We start from the raw sequence: 26,551 nt of genomic DNA, 5'->3' as shown, positions 1-26,551 counted from the left end.
AATTCTAACCCATATTTCCATTGGTTGTAAATAGTAGAGTCTGGACCAGAGAAACCAGTGATGACAGAATCCATAATACAGCACCCTTGATACAGCACCAATAATACAGATATCTAATTAGCTATTCATTTCTCTCTCTCTCTATTTATAAACATTATATCAATGATGGTTCACCCAATGTGGTGCAAAACTATCCAAACAAACATTATACCACGGGGTCAGTTGGGTAGCCCAATTGTAAGAGTGTTTGCTCATCATGCTGGTGTAAAACCAAACTCACTCACTTGTCCCAAGTATCTGAGCCAAACAATGACTGCCTTTGATGGTCTAGTCTACATGAAACATGGAATATTTGCCACACAAATGTCCCATCTGTCATGGTGATACCAATCATATGAAGTCATTCCATGCATTATTGATGTACAAAGCACTTAGTAGCAGGATCTGATGAATATGCAAATCCAGGTACATAGACAGAACTACTTTTAAGCTCAAAATTATCCACAGATATTTTGTTAAATCATATAAATATCTCAATACTATGCAGGTGGTTTAATTTATTTCCTCATTTCAGTGCAGATTGGGCAAGCGGCCCCTGGTACAAAACTAGTTGGTCCATTACACATAAGTATATAGGTATTGGTGAAGCAGAGATGTACGTAGATAAGGTAGTTCACTTTGCTATAGCAGGACTAAACAACAAGGCATGGGAAATGAAACAGGCTAAATTACTTGCAACAGATGCTGTAGATTTAAAACAAAAAATAAAACTTAAAAAGAATCACTATCAACTTATGTATACTGTTCAACAAGAAATTAATAGTTGTCAGAAAAGTTGGCTACTTCTTGCCCCTTCATCAAGTGCATTTCAGGAAAGTTGGCTTCTAAAGAAAGTACAGAGGATAAATGACTCCATGACACCACCTACAAAAACAAGATAGCTTTCCACAATGATAAAACAAGAATGTCAGAACTGAGTATCAACTTTCTGTGAAACAGACACATTGGGCTACACCCTGTTTTTATGGGAGAAGACAAGATGCTTTTGAGCAGCTTGTAATGATAATTCTCAGTCACGTAGACTACTCAAAAGAAGTTAAGATCACCAATTGTTTTACATGATTAAAGTTAATCTGTCATGGGTTATGGGTATCATAACCTAGAGTCTTCCATTGAGTGGCATTTAGAAGTTGGGAAGTATACTATTGACCGTCCTCCCAGGAATACATTCCAGTAAATCTCAACTATACCCTGGGCGCATTTACGCTCAGCCCGATAATTTTATTACCTCCCTTTGCTGGCTTTTTATCCAATCAGATGTGTACACTGATAAGTTAAGTGTACCAATTACAATTCACTTTTGCTTTTTAAATTATCTAACCGATTAAACTTGGCAACACAATTCATGCAGAGGAACTCCGAAAGAGGTAGGAGTTCTTGCACATATTTTTTCATACAATTTGTCTGTATGATTTCTCCAAAATCTGAGTCACACTGCAAAAAAACCTTCACAGGTATGAGCGCTATCTTTGCTGACACTGGCTAGCTTGCTGGTAACAGCAGCTTAACAGATTGGTTACAGTGAGAATGTAGAGCCAGCAAAGGGGTGTAATAACATTATCGGACTGAGCTGTAGATGCATCCAGATTTATCAGAATGTATACCCTGGAGATATCAAGGATAACTATTGACAGGCTTTATGAATAAGAGCTAAGGATAACAACTATGGATAACAACTACGGATAACATGTTTCAATATACATTCTCATACTGTTGTTAAGCAATACGAAAACTTGTATTGATATATTGCACTTGTGAAATAACAGAAGTTGTTTTCAATGAAGTTTGTCCATATTGTGCAACCTTCAAATTGTAGGTGTTCTTTGACCTGTTTTGAGTAGCTTAAAAATGGCAGGATGCTATTAGGTTGCATGCTGGAAGTGAATTATTCAATTCATGTGACTTCAGTATGACTGCTTCCTACATGGTCTGCTCTGGCCTCGGGGCTTTGTTTTCAAAGTACAAAATCTTATTAATGGAATGCATTTCTCTGGCTCCATAGCATGCTTGAATGTGTCCAGTTAATCGTGTTTGTGGGGAGCTATGTCACACTTAAAACATTTACTGAATTTACACTGGATAATAAAGATAGATATGAAGTGTCAATTACTCTGCCAAATGAATATGTTCTGGTCAAAGTGGATAGCATGGTCTTCAAGTAGTTAGTATCACTTAGCATCATCATGTATGTTGTTTAAGAGTGACAACACAGAATTCAGAGATTCTTAGAGACTGTTGATGACCTAGCCTGTTAGAAAAAACATGCAAAATAATGGACAGAATTTTAATTCTATCTCTTTGTGGTTATTCTAAAAAGGGATGAATTAATAACAATATCAATAACTTTTACACTAATTCATTCATTTCAGTACTGTACCAAACAAAGGTGGGCAATTGCCAAGGAATGGATTATGGGAAATAACTCTACCAGATTCAGCATACGCAAGTAACTCTTACTGTCAAATGTATGTAACTCTTGTACTTGACCAAACTTGGCTACTCTTACAGTAAGTGCCAATTTCCACTCTCTGCCAAACCAGGCAATTGTAAATAAATGTCATAGTCTAAATAAAGGTAATTTGAAATATAACACTCTAACACCACAAATTTCACAAAATGTAAATTTTCATTTATCTTAAAAAAAGAATTTTCACAAGAATGTTTGAATTTTTTTTTTTATTTTATAATATCAATTTCAGGGGTTTTGAGGTTCTATTTAGGATTTCACTATATACTCTACAAAAAAAGAAACTTGACATGATGTTTAGGTCACAGTAAAATGCCAGTATCTCCTGTGACCACCTCGAGTATTGATAACATCCTAGCAGCGGTGACCCAAGGAAGAAAGGAGGGGCCGAATGCTGTCTTCAGGAACACTTTGACACTGTTGCTGAAATGCTACCTGCAGTTCTTGTAGTGTCCAAGGTTTAAGCTGGTGTAAGCATTGATCAATAGTATCCTATAGATGTTCCATGGGGGACAAATCAGGTGATCTAGAAGGCCATGTTAACATCTGGACGGTGTTTTGCTGACAAGCAATGCATACGGAGAGTACTGTTGATATGACTTTCACACAGTATTTTTGTCTTTGGTATACAGTTTTACAATTCACATGCATTTCATGTTGAGTGCATCTTAGCGATTCACTGCAAACATGAGTGTAACATTGAATTTTTTGTTCAATATTCCTTTTCTGACACCGTTTGTCATCAGCCGCTATTCCAACACATATTGGAATTCAGCATGGATTGGTTGGTGGAAGGTATTTTCCTAAAATTAAAAAAAAAAAAACAACAAAAAAAACCTTGTGTATGCATCACGTTCCTTTTATTGAAGAGTTTATATAACATATATAGCAGCATCATACTAATGAATTAAGACCCCACAAACTGCTACACAAAAACACATATCCTGCATATGGTCTTGCAATGAATAATTTGGTCAGTTTACATCATATTCCAAGTATCCACAGACATAATTCTATCTACATCTGTACTTTTTATCAAATATAACATTGCCACAGATTATTACAACTTGCAGTTATGCTACTCTTTGTTGTTCCTATACAAAGGATAACTTTAATTAACTTTCAAAGTGTGGTTCTGGATGATCATCAGTAAGTGTTTCTCCCTTCAGTAATGGAACATTACCATACCAGCTACCAAGGGACCTGCTGTGGCAGATGGGAATGGCAAACATTAATTACTGTTGTAAAAGTTCACATCACGCAACATGAACAGAGATGGGTAACCATGGTTCCAGAAATAGAGTCTCTAGAAAGTATGTCTGACGTTACAACCTACAGAGGACTTTGGGAGGTAAGGCCCAAAAAATAAACATTGGCTGTGGATAACAGTAATTTGTGAGTGAGGTTCGTTAGTTTCAAGCCACTTTTAGAAACATGCCACCGATATCAAGGTGGGGAATACCAGAAATGGACTTTACACATTGTATCCCTGTGGGGAATCAAACCTGCATCTTCGTAACACAAGCGAATGTTTTAACCACTAAGCTACCATACCATTTCTGTACTTTAGTAAGCCAATAACATTGTTTGCATGTGCATGCACGCATAAGTGTTTGCATGTGCATGCGTAAGTGCAAATGTGTTAAAAAAATACAATGTGGATACTTTAGGGAACAAAATATTTTTCTGTTGTGAAATCACAGATAATAATAAGGACATCACTGCATCACGGATTGGCACAATTAAAGCACTACAATCTGATCGTTATTACCCTGGATAACCAAGTTAGGCCCTTGAAGGTTATAGTCACATGACTTTATCCCACTGGGTACCCATTTTGTGCTGGGTGAGCTGAGGCAATTTTGAACAACCACACTTGCGTAATGTGAGACCATATATGTCACATGACCTTCATTGTGTGGCAAGACTTAAGTCCTAGAAACTCTCAGGGGTCAACCTGCCAAACACCCATCCATGGACTCTCCGCACCCATCACTGCTAAACTTAAACTAACTTGAGACCGGGCACCAATTTCTTGAAACAAACATAACTCTGAGTTTTGACTTCAGTTTGAGTTTTTACTCAAATTTGAGAAAATACATTTCCCAGAATGTACTGAAATTGATATTAAACTCAATAACAGTAGACAGTTTGAGTTCTGTGAATATATTACTTAAGGTGTTTGAGCATTTTCTATTTTAAAAATGCATTTGAGTTAAAAATAAAGCACTTTCAAATTGTCAAACTCAGTTTGAAATTTGAGTAAAAGGTTAAGTTTGTTTCGAGAAATCAGGGCCTGATCTCTCTACACAGGGCCATGTGTCACTACAATATCAGGTCTGCTGGCATTACTTCATCCATGGCTAGAAACATGTCCATTACCTTTCTTCAAATCATTCTTGTCTCAATGTTTCGTACATCTTAAGAAAATACCTTACTAAAAGATATTTTGAACGAAAGCATGGGGGGTTCTGAATCTGATACCTCAAGAGCTTTTAAATGTGGGAATTTATCTCAAACAACATTGCCAACATTAGTTTTAGATGTTTAACCTCCAGCATCTTAGCAATATTGTTGTAGAAAACCCAGGTACAAGACAAGAAAAGAAAGCCTGCCCTTTCTCATGTTACTTTTCACTAGTGAAATTGAGAGTTTGTTTATAGAACTTCACTTCTCAGCTTCAAAGTAAAAGCTGTACAAAGTTGCTTTTGCCATATCTAGTTCATGACAGTGTCAGGTTCAGTCAGAGATATAAGGTGAAAGTAAATGGAATAAAATTGGAGTATTACTGATTTCTTTTTTTTTATGAAACTGGCACAAAAATTTCTTAAGCCTAGAGACCGGATGAATCTTAAGCTTCCAGAAAGAGACCATATATGTGAGTGTTCTCTCCAGGCACATGTCGTTGGTAACTTGGTTATAATCTTGCCTGTTATGTGGAGAACAAGTAACACAAGCCTGAAGTAATTAGTGAGTTGGCTGCCTCATTATGTAACCCTAGATAGAACAACTTTATGCTTCTGAGGTGGTTGAACTAAAAACATCTTTTACTGATCCAACAGGACTGCTGAATTCCCAGAATACATCCCGAAACATCAATATGCATTTGTGGAATGATGGGAAAATGTTGAATGCTCAGTTGAAAAGAAGTAACATTATCAGTCGTGATGTTATGTGATAAAGACAGAAAGCAACACATGTTATTACAGCCAATTTTAGATTTTAACAACTTCACACTGGTTCGTTTTGTTGACTGTGTAATCATTCACGTGTCTAGGCAAACAAGAAAACATGCTGTAACAGGCTGAACCCAAACCACAGAACTGATATATTCTGGGGCTAAACTTGTAAGAAACAACAAAAGAAACAGGCTGCACTGTTAAATACTGTCCCCAAATTAAACATGGAATTTGAATGGCCAATAAAGACTCCATAAAAACTGAAGACTGAAAATTAGAAACTGCAGTGTTTAATGAAAAAAACCTAAAGGTTAAAGTCTTTATTTTAAACCTTTCTAAGAAATGATCTTTTCATAATGAGTGAATTTAGTTTGAAGAAATGATCTTTTCATAATGAGTGAGTTTAGTTTGAAGAAATTATCTTTTCATAATGAGTGAGTTCAGTTTGAACATGCCACTTTTAGCAATATTCCAGCAGTATCACGGCAGGGGGGACACCAGAAATGTGCTTCACATACTGTATTCATGTAGGGATTAGAACCTGGATCCTGAGTGTGACAAGTGAACACTACAACCACTAAGCTACTGTTCATATCACCTAAATCTACGTAAAACTACCTAAATATTACTAAATCTCCAACAACACACATACATATACCCTCTAGTGAAACCTAATTCAATACTCTGTACAGCACTCTGTTCAAAAGACAGTCACGTCTCAATTTTCAAATATACTTATACAAGCACGCCCATTTCATAACATCCTTTGAACATAAACTCTGGGAACTAACACAACCCAGGACATTCCTCAACCACCAGGAGAAATATCATCCTTCCCTCACAGTCCTCTATCCAGACATGACCCTTAAATGTCAATATTTTCTTTAATTAAACCCTATTTCATCCCAGACTGGAACTGACACAACGGTGGTCTACCTACACTATGTTGTACTTTCCTGTTTTAACTTCACCACTCAGCACACACACACACACTCTCCACATTCTCAGTCTGGGTAATTTGTTCAGAGGCCCTTTGAGACTTATATTTTAAATTGAATTGACAGCATTAAAACCTGTTGACACAATGCATGGTATAAGGACATCTTAACAAGTGAAATCAGTCGTCAGGTGGAGGCCATGATATTCACAGACAAATATTATTGTTCTCACTTAGTACACATCTTTATTCTGTTGGAACCTACAGGATAGTTCATTAAACTTGTAATTTAGGGTTTGCTACCCTGATATCTTTAATGTTGTTTTCAAACAAAACATTTTCTTGAACATCATTACAGATACAAATGATAATAACTCTCATTGCAGAGAGCATGTATGGTGTTTTGATAACGTGCCAAGTCCAGCTATAGCATGAAACAGCACGGCATGATTAGAACTATTTCATTATCTTGAAGAAAGTTTCTCATTTAAAGATGGTTAGGGTAAATATGCAAGTAGAAAATTAAATCTTTTCTACCCAGAACACCAGTCTTTCCTGTTTTTTAAATCGCCTGGCACATTCTGGGAATTTCAATTAAGGATATAACATGGGTGCAAAGCAACCTTGAGTTATAATCCCATTCAAATTTAGCCTGTTTTCAACTCTAAATGTTGTTCTTTTTTAGGAATTTAATATGCATCTGGCTCTAAATGGCCTTTATAAAAATTACAAAAAATAATATGTGCATTTATATTGCGCTAAAATGCGTTCACATGGTGAATGCTCAGTCAAAGCAGATAACCCAAGCTGTTAGGTGGTAGAAGGTTGTAGTCACATGACTTATCCTCCCGGGTACCCACTGGCTGCCTTAATGAAATAATCATGCTGTTAATGATCTCAAATTGAACTTGATGGTTATGCATCAATAACTATAACAGAAGAAAGCTAGGTCGTGTGTTACAGTTACCTAGTCTTGTCTCAATTGAATATATAAACATAACTTCAATAACAAATACATTTTAAGACATATTATAGACTACATAAAACATCACATTTATTGTGCATATGTTGGGTCTACTTGCTTAAGTGCTAGTTCATCAAAATAATGATATGTGTGGAATCTGTAATGCCCAATCCCCATGTAATATACATGCATTGCTAAGTGATTACTACAAGTTGTGCAAAACACTCACTCACTAACTCACTCATTCACTCACGAAAATGGTGGCATTTTGTACAACCGAGAACATGACACACATTTTTCCCTATGGAAGTATAATGTCTTAAGTTTCTGACAAAACTTACACCCGAATACTAGACTGAAAAGCAAACACCTTTAACATTTGCTTGTCTAATTTGTGATATTTGAAGTGGCCTTTTGTGACAAGTATTAAACTTTGTTTGCACAAGGACATGGCATTCTGTGGCTCCCTCAACAACTGGTATAGGCCTCAGGTAGACCGTACATCATCAATAACATGAGTTCTTATACTGATGTAGGTGAAACTCAATACTTATGAATCATGCCACTCTACCTAACAAATGTGTTTCACTACGTGAGCCTTTGGTTGAACTCTTGTTAGGACTCATTCCCATAAGTAATGGCAGTATGTAGTCTGTGAAATACATTGTTCAAATACCACGTACACTTAACTTTGACATTTCAATAAAAAAAATGTTTCAAGTTTTCAATTTATTCCAAATGTGACATGAATTGTTTTCTTTCTGAAGGTGTTTAGAGGAAGTAATTATTTCTCTCTTGCATGTTTCTTCTTGGGGGTGTATTTCTTGTTAGGGAAAAATACTTTGAAATGTATAACACTGAACATAACTGGGTCAGACAAGGGCTCTTCTTGGCTAGAGTCTTGTAATTAAAAAACTGAGAAAAATATTCCAAAACTTTTTTGAAAGTTGTTGGATGAGTTGATATAAATAAAATCAAGATTATATTCTTGTCTACAATTTTATTGTGAACATTTTTCCAATATATGAGAGACAATGATTTGTTGACCCCGGTTGATTTTTACTGAAAATCTGACATTATGCTGAAATTTTTTCTTAAATTTAAAAAATAATTTTACATTTTGCTATTTTTATGCCAACTTATGACAATCCAATAAGCAACCTGGGCAAAAAGCAGCCTGGTTACTTCTCAGCAAAAGTTTGCTACATAAATGTCACACAAATATCACAACCAAGACTAGACACATCAAAAGTAAGAAAGATGAAAAGCTGCAATAGTTTTTAAACTTTTTGTTTCTAGTTGCAAAAATAACCAAATCCTTGTAAATATACAGAGGGACAAAGAAAATAAGAATAATGATTCTCTGAATTTCATTAACCTTTCAATGACATTGTATCTGTATGTAGTAAACATCTTTAAAAGGCTCCCTAAAGCCTGGAGAAATGATTGTGGTATTTCTGTTTCCTGTTTGCCTTTTATTAATAGGACAAAGATAACCCATAAAATTTAAACATAAACTGAACAATGAGATTAATTCATAAAGCCTTTGATCCCTGAACTTAATCAACAAAGTTTACTGCACTATGAGGCATGAAGTACAAAATAGTTCACATTCACTTTACCAAGAGTAATCACATTTCATGAATGAATTCATCTGAAATCCCCATTCATTAATCTAGGGTTGTCTTTACCAAAGGAATTGTCGTAAAAATTACAACAGAGCCTATAAAATGGCATTAAATTATGATTAACAGAATCAACAACACATCAGTCTCAACCATTACTTCATAAAATGTTTTGTGTTGGTCCTCGTATAATTTGCCTCATAGGGATAAAATGTCCAGTACATTAAGGGCAACATATAATTTTTTCATTAGGCTGACAATCACCCTAATTGAACACAACTTCCTTTCAGAATACATGGCTACAACCCATATGGAGATCAGCTACTATATTATTCTATAGCACATTCAATGTTCAAATTTGAGACTCCATTATCCAGTGATAAGATCTATTCAAAACAGGCTGTCTTGCTCATAATAACATGGTCAATAGGTTTATTTTAGTATTTCTGCTAGGGACAGCAGGTTAATATCTCCCTCATGCACAATAGTTATTTCATTTTATTCTCATTATTTATAAAATTAGACCAATCAGTCTTTGAATAGAAATTTGCATTAATACAGGTCCTTAGAGATAAACAACAGACATTTTTATGACCACAATGTCTGCTCCCAGTTCAAACTTGAGTGTGGCATCAGTCTGTCTTCTTCACTGGTACAAGCATTTGACATGGTTATGTCATCCTATTCACAAAACACTGATGCAAATATAAGACACACACTCTTTCCAAGTCAAATATATGGTAGCATATTCACGACAAACATTTGCAAGTCTGTCCAGTCTGCCGATGAAGAGGATTCCGTTGAAGTATCCAAGACACATCATCCTAATCACAATAAAAGTGCACCATTGTAAATCCATTTTCTGAGCACTGATGGTTTTCTTTGTTTTGTTTTCATAAACATGTGAACAGAATAGTGAATAGACCTTGTGTATCATGGACACTGATCAAATCATGGGCGGGGTCATGGTTTTCATGTTGATACTGAATGTTCTTGGAAACATTTGTTCCCATAAACATTTTTTCCTGATAAAAAAACAATCACTTGTCGAATCATTCTATGACATTACATGGAGCAGACATTAAAACTTCTAGACTTCAGCATTTCCAAAATGATGATAGCTAAACTGACTGGTGGACTGTTTGAAGTAAACTGAATATGTATGACTACTTATCACATATTCTGGATCATTTTTCTTACAAGAACTTATTGCTGAAAAGAAAAAATAAAATTACTCTAACAAACTTGAATACATTCTTCGTCACTTTTATATTTTTGTCCGTATATCCTATAATTTAGACTGAACACCACTTTCCTATATTTCAATGACTGTCATATATTTTACCAATAATATGATAGGGCTATTCATTCATTCATTCACTCACTCATTCATTTGCTCATTCATTCATTCATTCACATGACAAACATATCCTGGAGACATTTAATAGCAATGTTGATCAAGACAACAGATCACACATCTTCTGTTGAAGAAAGGTGGCTATATAATGATCAAAACAAAATATATTTGTCACTATATTTAATTGATATGTCTAGGTTGGTGGTTAAATGAAAAAAACTGTTTGATAATGAATTGTGACACCCCATTATATATTTTAATACTATAATACAAACATGTCTGTATTACATTCAGTGCACATATTACAACATACAAATCCTCCTTACATACTAATATCCAACCAATACAGACACAGCCTATGATATAATAGTTGTATTTGCATAGCCATGAGCACTGTCTGAATACATACGGATGACAGCAATATTCACAGTGATGTTATAACATTTATATCCTTCAGCATGAGGACTGACAGCGAGGGATCTTGCACCTAGATCCACAAAGATGTACTGGTGCAAGATTTTGATAACATTGCCTCATTAAAGTTGAGGACACATAATAGTGAATGCCACACCCTGTGTGACAAGCAGGTGGAAGACTATCTCTATACAAAAGTCATCTACAAGTCTGTAAAGAAGTAGGAAATGAATATTCCATGGACACCACATTGTTTCATAACTGAATATTCCTTGTGATATATAATCTTGACTGTGAGTAAGGGACATTGGATTTACAAGATTGATAAAATACAAATGATGAAGCCAAGGTGGAAGCAGATGATGAAGAGAAATTGAGGGAAAATGTGTCAATTCACTCCATTCCTTTGGAAATGTTCCATCCGCGTGTTGGTACTGGCTAGTGGTATGCTCCAAAACTGGAATATCCCCTACTATATTTTAATGGTATACATGCATATCTATGGAGTATATTTATCTAAGGGTCAATGTAAGTCTGCTATAACTGTCTTAGAACAGTGCTTGAAGAATGGGTATCAGGTTAATTCATGGTCCAGAGCTTTGTATCTTTCCCCCATAAGTATGCCACACAACACTGACTCAACATGAAACATAACTATAGACATAGTTCCAGTTAACGCTTAAGACACATTCTTTAGTTCAACAACTAGTATATCAAAGAATCTCTGAGGTTTTGAAATCAGATTTTGTCATGAACATTCACTTTTTTTCTTTTCATTTGAGAAATAAAAGCTGAAATATTAACATAGGTATATCTTGTTTCCTCATACTCAAACAGTCAAACAAATGTTCATCTTAAATGTCAGCCTAGGAACTTTGGATCATATATGAATCCCTGGAATACCACAGGGCACTGGCTCAATGAAGGATGGAGTCAAGGTAGTCTAGTGGTTCATGCATTTGTCCTCCACAAGGAACAGGTTCGAAATAAAAGCTGAAATATTAACATAGGTATATCTTGTTTCCTCATACTCAAACAGTCAAACAAATGTTCATCTTAAATGTCAGCCTAGGAACTTTGGATCATATATGAATCCCTGGATGCAGAGTTGTACCGCCAATGATCCACACAGAATAAAGAAAATCAGATTCAAGCTCCATGGCCCAAATTACAAAGGTCTCACAGCGCTACGACCATTTTAAGACAATGTTACAGCATAGGAGGTAGGAATGCTACATGGAAAGATACAAGATCTAGGCTTACAAGAGCTTTGTGAAACGGCCCTGGACGCAGAGATGTTCCCAGCAGAGGACATGGGTATCACAGGTACAGAAAGACATAATTTCAAGGTTAATCCCCTGACCTTTATTTAAACTTCAGTTGACATTTGCATGTAGATTTGTATTAATTGTGTTATTGGATACCTATCCATATATGGATGTGTATTTAATACAAGTTGTATGTGATCTCTTCATTCCTGGGAAAATCGGCAATGCTTTGTGCTGTGTGAATAATTTCAGCACATGACAATGTGAAGTTGGTCATGATTTCAGTCTATTTTATCTGAACATCTGAGTACATGACAGTCTCACAGTCCCTGAACCATATTATATTACTTACTTCATTAAGGCCCACTCTGCAGTGCTAAAGCCCTAAATTAAGTCTAGATTTCCCCAGATTCAGGGTCTCTGATCTCCCTAGTGTTCCTTCTCAATCTAAATGGGTTTATTTGCGACAAAATTATACATATTCAGAGTGTTAGTGTAATGATATTGCTGATCACACTTTCTTGACTGGCTAAATTAGAGAATATGTTCATAACAGTTGATTTCCTTTAGTCTCCTTTGTGAGCTAAAAACAATTCTGTGTCTTAATTTACGTAATGTTTTGGTGAATTATATCATGAAACAGGAGGCTAAATAGACGAAAATACATATTTTTGCCAGGACTGATTTAATGTGAATTACCGAGAAATACCTCACAAAATAAAGGCCTTACAAATAGGGTCTCTGGTCTCTCTTTTGATATGGAGAATACAGGGATCTGTATTAGAAGAGCAGCAGTATGGTATGTGGAATGGAAATAGCATTGCAGTTGGAATGCAGATTCAAAATAAAAGAATTTACTGACGAATGTAAAATATTTCTGACATTTAGTGTATATTTCTATAGTTTTTCTGGAGTTTAACTATAAATACAGTCATTTATGACCAAGGAAGTGTTCTCCATGTCTTCATCTATGATTGACAAGCTGTCTTCACACAGTGAATTCTGTCAGGTTTTAAGGGACAGATGGTAAGTAGTAATCAAGATTGCTTGGGCATGACCAAATGAGGCTCAAATGAATTGGTAATCAGGATTCATGGAGATGGTGTTAGCTCACCCAAATAGACCACAATATATGTACAAAAACACAGACAACAAGAAAATTAGTGAGTTAAATGTTACGCTGCTTTTAGCAATATTCCAGCAATATCATGATGGGGGACACCAGAAATGGACTTCATACATTATGCTTATGTGGGAAATCGAACCATTGTCTTCAGCATGACAGACAAATGCTTTAACCACTAGACTACCACACTGCCCCAGAACAAGAAAAACACCCCGTAATTTTGACATAACATGCAAGGTAGACTTTAATGTACAATTACTGGTCCAGCCCAAGTTTGCATACCATAGATAAGACGACGACCCTTCTACAGACAGCATTTGTTTGGTCCTCAAAATTCGGCTTATACACAGTAATACACAGGTTGTTGTGTGATATCACCTTGCCAAATTAGACCCCGGATCCATTAATCTGCCTCTGTGTTTTTTTAATGTTGTTTGTATTATGACATCACACACAGGAATGCTGTATCCATGTCTCACAAACTTGTTATGTCTACACAAGCAGAAGTGTTAACATGTGGTACTAGTCAAGCTGGAAGCTTGTGCTTGGGTTCAATCAGCACCACCCTCCTGATATTTATCTTGTAGGTTTGGGAATACCACAGGGCACTGGCTCAATGAAGGATGGAGTCAAGGTAGTCTAGTGGTTCATGCATTTGTCCTCCACAAGGAACAGGTTCGACTCCACATATGGTTACAATGTGTAGCATATCACTGACCCAGTGTGCCATATGAACTAGATCTGGGTGCAAGTTACACATATGCTTCATCTCTGAATATATATAATGCTGATAGTAACAAACAAACCCATTTGAAATGAAAAGGAGACCCAGGGAGACCAAACATTCAGAACCAGGGGAAATCTTGACTTGCTTCACTTAAAGCTTTAGCACTGGGGAGAGGGTTAGGTAGACTAATAATTTGTCTTTGAAATAAACATATTTCACAGAAAAAAAATGCTTGCATTAAAAACAATTAAAATATAATAAAAAGGAGCCATGAGACTCTCCATTTTCAGTCTGAAGCTAAAATCTAGACTTGCCACATTTTCCAGACTTGTGTACTGTCTTGGATATATTTGATTCAGGTTCTTGGCAAAAGTTGGCAAAATAATGAGATCCAGGGACGAGAGACAGAAAAGGTGCAGGTACATGATGTTATTAAAACAGGAAGTAACCTGAAGTCTGAACATAGGGAATGTGTTGCAGTGACTTCATCCACATTTGTCCTGGGGCCTGAATGTATGTTGGCAATGCCTCTGATAATGATTATCACACACAGCTATCAAGGCTGCATGGTCTATGTATCTCCAGCAGGTGTATTTATTCTGTAGGTCTGATATCACAGATAAATCACCTAACAGGCTGACTCAGAACCTCTGCTGAAACTGAGATCATCTGATACTTTTGTCTGTCGTCTAATCTTGCATCTCATGCGTCCTCTTTGTCACACAGTCAGGTCTGTGTAATATTTTTTGGCTCAAATAATTTCTTTGATAAATGAATACAGCTTTTCAATATGAGATGTGTCATGTGGTATAGAGTATACATTATAACAACATTTATGGTCACTGATGGAAAGCCTCTTTGTCACTAAAGTAATGGCTTACGTATTGTGAGTGAGTGAGTGAGTTTGCTTTTACGTGGCTTTTAGCAATATTCCAGTGATATCATGGCGGGGGACACCAGAAAATGGGCCTCACACATTGTACCCATGTCGGGAATTGAACCCGGGTCTTCAGCGTGATGAGCTACCCCACCACCCCGCTTACGTATTGTACAGATTGATAGGATTGTTTAAGAACAACATGTAGTCCAGTAGTCTATGCCATTACAACTAGCAGTATAAGGTTCATGACTCAGCCATGCCATGATTCTCTAGCCTAGTGGTTAAAGCATCAGTTTGTCATGCCAAAGACCTGTGTTTGATTCCTCACATGGGTACTATGTGTAAAGCCTATTTCTGGTTCTCCTCACTGTGATAGAATATTGCTGTAAGCAGCATAAAACCATACACACTCACTCACTCTAAATATGGGTTTGAATCCCACTTTCACCCTGATTATGATCCTTGGACTACAAACACACCATGATATTTCAAACTGCCTCTTACACTGAATTCATCCCTCATCAAGGCAGCTCTCTTTGAAATATTGGATTTACTTACTGTCAGTGTTCACAAACAGCATCTGACCCTCTGACAAATCCAGCAAATTCGCGAAGATCCAGTGGAAGTCTACAACCCATTCTATTGGTCCTGTGAATTTTCAGTGAGTCAGACAGGTATGACCCAATGTCCTGTTATTTTGAAACACCTGAAATTATTCTCGGCCACAGTACTGCAGAAGGTGATGTTAAGAGTCAGAACTGGTGAAAATCTTTGAGGTCATCCCCCCATCTGGCTGACCCAAAGTGACATATTGGATACACTGTTCTGAATAGCATAAAACTCACTCACAAGTAAGAGCAGCGTCACACCTATACATCAACATGTATAATCGGGTAGGCTGACAGTATCAAAGTGTGTTATCTCAAATACTTCAACCCCTTGCTCATAATAATAAGACCACATTGAAAGCCTGTCTACCAAAGGGCTTCCCGAATGAGAAACAGAAGAAAAACAGATACCCAGCTTGGTGTTACCCATGCACTTAGCTGACTTTTATTCAGTGTCTGGCTTTGTCATGAGAGCACTCTGTTGTCCCAAGGGGAGGTAATTATTCTAAAGGAGACAAGATAACATTTACTAGTCTCCTTGCCATGGGCTAATTGTCCTAGTCTTCCATTAAGCATTTCCTGGACTGGAAAGCCTGGCCACGTGATCACCAGCCACTACCATCTCCACACTGGGTTTATTGCCTTAACATTTACATTCATTTAACCAATTATATTCTGGAGTGTTCATCAACATTTTGAGTTTAGGTTTAACAAACTTTGTGTAGTCTATGTGGAGCCTGATTGGTGATCACTTCAGGAAATACGCCAGGACTCCAGGAAGATGTACTTCATGTGCTTGGTGGAACCTCATGTTCACATTGCATTGCCTATTAAGAGTAGATGTGTTATATATGTTCATGAACAAAATGTAACAGTGAGGTCAAGTGAAGTTTTAAAGCGCCACCAAACAATATTAACAAACTGATATATGCAGTGTTTTCAATTCTGAAATATGTTTTACTTGAAGGCCTACAAACAAGCTTGGAAGATGTTCTCATGATCGAAGAGGATAGTTTTGATTTGCTACATGTTAAATGAATTTTAGGTAGAGGAATATAAATCAAAGACCTTAGTAACATACTAATCTGACTACCAGTCCTCAGAGTTGATCTGCTGAATTCTGATATAGACGTAACATGGAGTTTTGCTTTTTGTTGATAAATGCCTGGAAATTTGTAAAACAAAACCTACTGTTAGAAAATTACTTCATTAGTGCCAATCATTAGTATGCCTCAAATATATGCTCTAAAGTAAAATTCAGTTCCAAGGCATTAATAAATATACATGAAGAGAGCTTATAAATCTTGTTGGGTGTAGTCCCTCAGTGCTTATGAATAATCATGATCATATTTCATATTCAAAGTCAAAATGACATATCATGCACTTATTACGGCATATATATATTACCTATCAAAAGCTTAGGCTCAGACCTCTTACTATGTGTAATGTCTATATATGTGGTTACATCAAAGGTGAATTTCTCCACTAACTTGGGGGAAGTAACTTCAAACCTTATGCAGATGAGCTGTATGAGGATCATGCATCACATAGGTGAATAGCGTGAGCAATTATAGTGCCTGTGAACAGCTGCGTTTTGGTGTAAAGTTTTAAGAATTCACCAATTTTTGCTGAGTTTCATCATTTACTGAACTCTGGACAATAATCTTTTCAAATTACAAAAAGGTTTTACAATACATCAGTTTTTGTGTAAACAGTACCTTTCTAAACAGTGTGTAATATTTGCAAAATCTAGTTTAGAACAGTTGACTGAAGCTACATTTACACTAATGAGTCTGTCTTTTAACTCTTGATGGGTAGTGTATACAGTACTCATTCTTCAGTTCAGATTTAAATAATTTCTCACAATTGTAGGACATTAGACAGGGTGGTTTTATATTTCCACTGATCAATGTCTCAACACTGTCTTAAGTAAATTTGAAGTCATGCATACTAAAAACTTTAAAATCTTTAAAATGTCAAGATAATTTTTTTAATAAATCCTGGAAAATTATAATAATCAATAAAACCTGTTTAATTTTGAATTTTTATAATTTCCAGCTGTGCACCATTCTTCATCACCACCTTCCTTTATCCCCAATGACTGGTTGGGATAAAGCAGAAAGCAGTACTTGTATTCTTTGTCAGGGTTCTAATATGCTAGGGGCTTACTGGTATATCACAAACTGACTTTCAGTAAATAACTGTCATTAATTAATCTCAACACCTGGGTGTGGTTTAAATCGGTTTGGTTTGGCTGTTGTTAAATACTGCTGCAGCTATGTGGTGGTCTGTGAATACTCAAGTCTGGACCAGACAATCCAGTGAACCGATGACATGCGTCACTGAAGTCAGTCAATCTGACCACCCAGTCCTGTTACCCACCTCTTATGACAAGCATGGGTTAGCATGAAAACCATGCTAAATATATGGAAGGCAACCATGAGTAATGTCCCTTAGGTGTGCCAGGAATAGCTATTTTAAGGTCTCAAACACTAGATTGGCTATGCTTGTCAACATTAAACCTATCCTCATGAGAAATGCCACAAATGAACATCTATATGTAATTTGTTTCCTTTAAGGAATGAACTGGAACCAAATTAATTTGTCCTAAATATACGAAAGCACAGTTAAGTAAGGTAACTGACAGGGCGCTAGATAATTTTCCAACATGCCTTATTTTTTCAATATAAGAGTACTGGAAAAAGTTAAGACTACATTTAGAGTGCTGAATGGAATTTAATGGTGTGTAAGTAATCTTGTGTTTCGTTTCATACATGCACCAGAACATTGCTACTCTTGCGTAAACAGGTCAGTAAACAATAAAGCAATACTTTTTCAGATAAATACTTCCGTAAATGATTCTAAAACAGTACACCATAGCTATGGTGCATAACCTGCTACATTTAATTTTCTGATTTTTTTCTTACCATATTTTTGATTAGTACAGATGCCAATATGATCCTTATCTTGAGCCCTTAAATGAGTTTGGTGAACAGTATCTAAGCAAAGGAACAGCTTAAGTCAAGGCACAGTCAGCGCTGGCTTTATTTAACATGATAAACTGTTGGCTCACATGATATGACTGTAATGATTTACCATCAAATCAGTTTTTCAGATATAAATCATTGTCTCTCAGTCCAACCAGTGGTCGACAGCATGAACACTAAGTCAAGCTATTAATACAATGACATGACCAATACACATTGTTACACTAATCTATGTTTTAGTCAGTTTTACAAGCAGAAGGAACCACGGATATATCTATTCCAATAGACTGATGCTTAATTCTGACAGTAACAAATAAACCCTTTTAAACTGAATAGGAGCCAGAGTGAGATAGGAGATTCCGAACCTGAGGAAATCTACACTTGCTTTAGCACCACAGAATGGCATGAACAAGTTTTACAGAAAAATGTTCATAGTAAAAAACAATAATATATAATGAAAAGGATCCCTGAGACATTCTTAATTTTAAGAAACCTTGAAGGTGTGGTTATTTAAAGTTACCACATTTTCTAGACTTACATGCGCTTTCTTGGATATATTTGCCTCTGTGTCTGTATGACAGACTATACAGGAAACTAATGTTGTTCAGGAGAGACCTGCAATGCTTACACTCTAAATGAAGCAAATCCAGTTCAACTCACTGGAGCTACTTTTCTGTTTAAATGGGTTTATTTGTTAGTATCAACATACATATACAGTATCGCATGCATTATACTCATACAGTATCTGCCCTGCAAGAATGCTCATACTAACGGACTTCAGCCCTCCCCAAATATGTACTTTCTCATCCTGCGGACATTGTTGACATGCTCTAGACTGCCCCGACATTTACACCCCAGCTATGACATAAATCGCCAAATTTAATAATGTCCTAACCGGAAAACAATCACAATTACTGTATCCAGAAATGAAAAAGAGATTCCTGTCATCCGACAATCACTTTAAATTGGCCAATTACTTTGATGGGCTAATAACTAATGCAATCCAACAGACAGAAATGGCATTTTGATAGTGCATTGATTTAACTGATTTTCTAGAGAATGTAACTGAGATATTATGTGAGCTATTTTAGATCCTTGTAACTAAATCGACCATTACATAAGGAATATTGTCTGGGCTGACTCTTGTTAGTCAATCTTATACTGTATATTAAAACCATAAAGATTGCCATTATTGTCCTGACATAGAGTTTCAAGTTCTTCTGTCAGACTTTGTTCTCTTTAGCTGTTATGAAGCATCTGTTAAGGGCAATATCTTCGACATGGATCATGTCTGATCTTCCTAAAAACATATTGGTAATATCCCCAAGCGCTTTACCACTCACTCAATCACTCACACACTCGGTCAGTCAGTCAGTCCTAAAATAATAATTGAAATATCCCTAACTGCATTATCATCATTCACGCACTATACTCATCAAACATGTTACAGAATGAACGATTCTTTTACATTGCTATGGCCCTGGGCAGTTACTAGAAGGCAACAATCAGCATCATTTGTGTTTAGTGACACCCTCCCAGGTGGTCAGGTGACCACTTGATCTACCAGATTTCAGTTTCATAATATGCATGGACACCAAAGGTCTAACGTCTGCTCCAGATTCCTCTGAGGCAGTCAGTTTCCACAGTGCTGAAAGATAAGGAGGGTTCTGGGGATCCTTGACGTCTGCTGCTTGAATCAAGAGACCCTACAATATCTTTAACTTAAGTATCAGTGTTTTATCAAGCACCCCTTGACCTTCCAGTTGATCACTGTTTTCAGTTGTTAACGTCACCATAGAAGCATGTAAGATCCCTTCTGGACTAATGCAAAGTCTCTGGACCTTATTCCACAGGGCAATCTTTGTGCAACAATTGTCTGTGTTAAAGTATAGGCGTTATGCCTGTCTGATTTTAACGATTGATTTGAGGAATGAGGCCCTGTAAACATAAAAATTGGATAAGCTATATAAATAATTCCATTTAAATAGAATAGGAGTTAGGAGATCCAAAATCCTGAAGAAAGCTAGACATGTTTCATTTAGGGCTTGTAACCTGCAGAAAGGGTTGAGCAGAATAGTGTGGTCCAGGCATGGTGAGGTGGACTGGCAGCTGTCTGATTTTGGACCTTAAAGTTTGATCACTATTTTTAGCTGGTAACCACAATATGGAAACTTTTAGGATCCCATCTAGACCAGTGTTAAGTCTATGGGCCTTATTCTAGCAATGATTGTTGTAAGTCTATGATAAAGTATCGAGTTACACCTGTCTTATTTTCAGATCAAATTGTTGAACAAGGCCTTGAAAACTATAACTCCATTTAAATTTAACACCAGCACCTCTGAACTCAGAGATCCTGTGCCTGATGAAATCTAGACTTGCATTATTTAGGGCTCTGCAGAAAGGGTTTTAGCAGATGAGGAACATAATGTGGTCTAGGGACAGTGAGATAGCATGCCAGCCTTCTGGTTTTTGGGGTGTCTGTAATGTATGACTGTCAGCACCTATCACTAATTTGAAACCATTATGTCAACAATAACTGACATTAACCAAAAATCAGTGCAGACATGGGGTGTCATATTACACAGTTAATTTGTAAATTAATCCCTGTTTATGACATGTCTCTTAAAGTGACAGGACAAGGTGGACTGGGATTGACACCTATTTCATCTATTTTCATACTTTCCACACCTTCCAGTTTTTTTACCTGCCACAAATGATAAAAGTTATTCAGACATTAGCCTGTCATGTGTAATACCCATCAGACTGTTTTCCCAGATTGCCTGTCTAAACCCTCCTCCTCATTTCCCTATGTGTATCACTGGGAGCAGAAGAATGACATTAAACGGCTTTTCATCATCAGATAAACAAGTATGATTTACCCTGATCTGTAGACAGTATAAAATAAACATATATGATTTGGCACACAATATATATTATTAAAGTAAATCAACAAATTTGATATTTTTATTCATAGAGGAAATTTACTGTATGGCAGCATAACCCTATACTTCCCAGGGAGTTAAAAAATATTGTATATAGTATGATGGTGTTCAATGACTGGGGATAGTAATGTACATAGCATCGTGATCAGGTAATGTGCCTGGACACGTGCGCTATAGAAACAGACTAATACTATAATTATTATTATTTTACAAACAGCTTATGTCACCTGTGAGTTTCATATGTTCCAATCAAATATTTCCTACAAATGCTCAGAAGATTCCGCATCAGCACATAAATGAGACTAATCATTCTTGGACACTGACATCTGATTATGCAATATCCAAATCTCCCCCCTCTCCACCTCTTCCCCCCAGAGTGAGATAGTCATCCTCTACTGTCCTACATATCAACCATTATCTGTAGCAATTCTGTCATACTGAGTGGGCTCAGACTCACTGATTCCAGCTATATGAATCCTATCTCCTCCAATGCATAATGTATTGACCTTATCAAAGTCATTTTACGAGACTGCTGCCATAATCCATGTCAGAACATGTGCCCAACAGTCTACACCACAACTGCACAAACAGTCACTGCCAGTCATGCCTTATGTCATAACACATTCCATATTTACATCACTAAAGATGAAATACAGACCTGGCCACCACATCCTGTGGAAGGCTCAATAAATCTGTGTCCATTAAATTTTGCAGTCATGTTGGTATATATTACACTCAAATATAACTATATATATCACGAATTCATGAATTACGTATGAAGTGTACATTGTTGCTGAAAAGCCTTCATAAATTGTAGTTATCACAGACTTACAATCACATCATGCAAATTTATGGTGAGTTTTACAATGCTTGTAGCAATGTTCCAGCAATATTACAATTGGGTTCCCCAGAAATGGGCTTCACACATTGTTTCCAAGTGGGAATCAATCAACACTTTAACCACTAGCCTACCCCATTGTCCCCAAATTTATATGAAACACTTACACATATACATAAACAACAGACTGGGGTTTTCAGAGGCTGCACTGTCTGCTTATTTAGATTTGCCTCTTTGAAGGATAGAACTGCTATACAAGCATCCAGGGCTTAGCACTCAGTACAGCGTTGGAGCAAGGCTACCCTAGCGATTTGACCTCTCATTCAGGGGGCACTGAAATATATACTACCAACAACTGCAATGTTATAAATACTGGCTCAATCTATTGCCTGGGTGAAACCAAGTGATATCTCCCTGGAGGTATTAGAGCAACATAGCATCATAAGTCTTTGAGAACCATTGTGATGTCATTGATACTGTCCTGTGATGTAACAATCAAATGACATCACTCTCTGCCACTGAAGTTTAAGAGCTGTATTTTATACATTGAAAGCATGACTATATCGTGGAAAGAATGATTTTCGATGAAAACATAACATAACATTGTGTCCTTTTATTATGAAATGTATTATCACTGATCAAATGTGTATGAACCATTGACTTTTGTTGACTCTTGTTGAAATATCAAGCAACAATATTAAAGCCATAACATTCCTATTTGAAAAACTGACCAACCGGTACATCCAAGGGATGATCTCAGATAATCAGTTTCTCAGACCCTAAAGAATAAAAGGAAATATCAACTTTTGTCTGGAATGATTAACTAAGTTTTGATTTAATGTTAAAATTTAACATTGTTCTGAGCTCCATTGTCTATATCTGAACACCTAACCTTCTAAATGAGAAACTGTTACCAGTGTGAAATTGACCATATCCATGTAAACACATGTCCTTGTTCATGTCAATACATGATAGCACATGACAATATTGTGGCGGTAGGGTAGCCTGGTGGTTAAAGAATTTGCTCATCACGCTTAAGACCTGGGTTTGATTCCCCATATGGGTAGAATGAGTGAAGGCCATTCCTGTCATCCTCCATTGTGATATAGCTGGAATATTGCAACAAAGTCAGCAAGTCTGACCACCCCATCCCGTTAGTTGCCTATTACGACAAGCATGCATTACTGAAGGTCAATTAACCCAGATATTCATGGATTAGGGTGCATTTAAGACTAATGGCCCAACCCTAGTTGGTTGGTTGTGCTTGCTGTAAGGAATGGTCTAACTATATAATGTAAATATGTTGCACCCTCACTGCATCCTTACATGGCCTACATCCTCGGCAAACTGTGATGTTACGACAATTTATGCATGGCTGTGACAATAAACAACACATGAAATTAGCACCATTAAAAATCTTTGGATGGATGTAAAGAAAATTATCTTTGAAAACATGCATTAACTTCATACAAAATTTACAGCAATACACACTGAATGCCAATATCTTTTTTTATTACAGGACATGACATTAATAAATGTCATAAATCGGTCTTGAAGTAACCATAGTGATTAAAGTCAGGCTGTGGTCACACAGCCAGGATGGCAGGGTGCACAAACCATGTTTCAGCACATTTATGAGCTGGTTCATGAGTATGAGTGGTTAAAAGTCAGTGAGTGCTTCAACAATTTAAGTTACAGAATAATTTTTAAAAAGTTGTTCTAAAGTTGAAGTTAGCAACATTTCAGCTATGGTGTTACCACTGGCATTGATTCATAGAACACTGAACAAGAATCTTTATCTTACCTCACACATAAATGTCATTTTCTGATTGGCTGAGCGATCTTCTATTATTTTCAATGTACCCTGCTGGGAAAGCCAAACTCAATGGGTACTTTGTGGTAGTAATTCTTTATCTCGAATAACACTGAATCATGTATGTTGTAGGGTAATTTCTGATGTCTTGCAAATGCAAATTCATGGAAGGGAGATAACTCTAATTCTGTTTTTCTCATCTGCAAAATCTAATGATGGCTTCAAAAAGATTTGTACCCGTGCTTCAAACAATTCAAAATTAACAATGAGGTGTCTGGTAATATAAATACATTGTTCACTAGGATGAAGACTTTTATGGATAAGCAACTTCTTTCTTGCAATGGATGCGACATTTCGGTGTAAATTCTAACACCGTTTTCAAGCAAAAGATGCAAATGATATGCACTGTAAGAACATATATATGGCAAGGATGTGAGTTTATACAGTAGAGGGGGATGTGTAGTATGTTGACATGAGGCTTGGTTGTGATGAGAGACCTATATTCTCCCTGTGCATATGATGTAAACGGAAACGTTGCATTCATTGCAAGAAAGAAGTTGTCAATCCATTAAAGTCTTCATCCTCATCATACCAACTTCTAAAATGTCACATTGTTCACTAGTCCCTTAGGGCCCTTTGGGCTCAGGGAACATACTCAAACATTGAGGGTACATCAACCAATGTCCCCCTCATGACCAGTGAACAGCTCATTATGTTCTCTTGGTGAGATGAGACACAATCAGTCACATGCCACAGGTAGCCACCTCTCTAAATCACCGGAGGCTGGAAGTGGGGTTAAGGTGTCAGCAAAATATTGTCTCCAAGTTCTGCATCTCTAAGGACAAAGAAGCAGAAGTTAGGAAGTCTAGTGGTTAAAGCATTCCCACAATGTGTCAAGCCCCTCTGAGGCATCTCCCACAGTGCCGTGGTTGGCAAGATGGATGGTTGTTAGATGCTGTGCTAAGCAATATTCAAGCAAGATCATGCAGTTTGTAATGGTCCATGGCCAATAAAAACTCCATTGGGCTATAATGACACACCAAGTCACCAAATCTGAGCATAAAATCAATTCATCTACGTCTTACAATCAGCATAGGTTTTGGGAACCAACTGGAACCAAGAATACCAACAAGGGGCTGATAACATGAGCCAACTTCACTTGCTGATTTGGAAAGAGTGAGTGAAAGAGTTTAGTTTAGTTTTATTCCACTTTTAGCTATATTCCAACAATATTACATTAGGGAACACCAGAGGTGTCTTCACATTTTAAAATGGGAATCAAAACTGGGTCTAACTGAGATGAGCAAACACTTTAACCACTAGACTACCCCACCACCCCTCATTGGGACAGAAGATGGACTGCTATCATGGTCAGTTGCCGAGTGCAATGCCCAGTCTGTAGTTATTGATGTCTGTTCCCTCTCTGGTGTTGTAGATATAGCCGGGGGACAACTGGATACAGATCTATTACCAGGAACCAATTACTTGTTCTAAATCTGCATTGATTTCCTCTGACCAAGACTGTATTTGATATAATAAAGGCACTAATGAGAAAAGAATCTGGAGTCTAGTTTGACTCTGTGAATTGTACATGCATGTTTGATGAAACCTTGGTCTTCAGTGCTCAGAGACAGATAGATAACTCTAAAGATCTTGCCTTGGTTATTTCTGTAACAGTAAAGATCTGATGACAAAGTGGAAGATAATGAACTTTTGACATTCACATTCAACGCAAATCTACCTGTGTTTTCTAATAAACCTTATCCTTTACTTATGTTTCAAACAAACCTCTGGCCACAAGTAGCAGCAATAATCCTAAAAGTTTACACTCGCTTTAAGCACACCCTATAAGTTATGTAAATATATATGATTACATCAAAGATGAATTTCTCCACTAACTTGGGGGAACCTAGTTTATGCAGATGAATTGGAAGGATCATATTTTTGTATGTGGAAATATCGTGCCTGTGAATAGCTGGTGTAAAATTTTGTTAAAAATTCACTAATTTGCATTAAGCTTCATCATTTACTGAACTTATGACAATAATCTTTTCAACATTACAAATTTGTTTTAGAATACATCAGTTCATGGGTAAGCAGTACCTTGTAACAGCATGGAATATTTTGCAAAATCTAGTTTAGAGAAGTTTATGAAAGTAAGTGGATACATTTACACTAATGAAGCTAAACTTTTGGTGAGTAGCATATTATCAACACTGATAACTGAAATCGGATCTTAGTTCTTCCTAAGGTTTGAGGAAATTACAAGGCAACCTAGATTGAACTTTCAAAGGACCAACCACAATTCCCCTAATATGATCGGCAAAGTGGCAGCTGGAAAAACATTAGAAAGGAAGAG

General features: G+C 36.7%; 1 protein-coding gene across 1 annotated transcript in view; it reads right to left on the bottom strand.

Annotated features, from left to right (window-relative positions):
• LOC137278462 (stAR-related lipid transfer protein 5-like) overlaps positions 1–26,551 on the bottom strand; it is an 81,519-nt gene that overhangs the window by 7,793 nt on the left and 47,175 nt on the right. The window lies entirely within an intron of this gene.

The sequence above is a fragment of the Haliotis asinina genome, chromosome 3 (assembly GCF_037392515.1).
Source record: "Haliotis asinina isolate JCU_RB_2024 chromosome 3, JCU_Hal_asi_v2, whole genome shotgun sequence".
In the NCBI taxonomy this organism is placed as follows: Eukaryota; Metazoa; Mollusca; class Gastropoda; order Lepetellida; family Haliotidae; genus Haliotis; species Haliotis asinina.
Note: the sequence above shows the minus strand (reverse complement) of the source record. Positions and strands in the feature narration are given on the sequence as shown.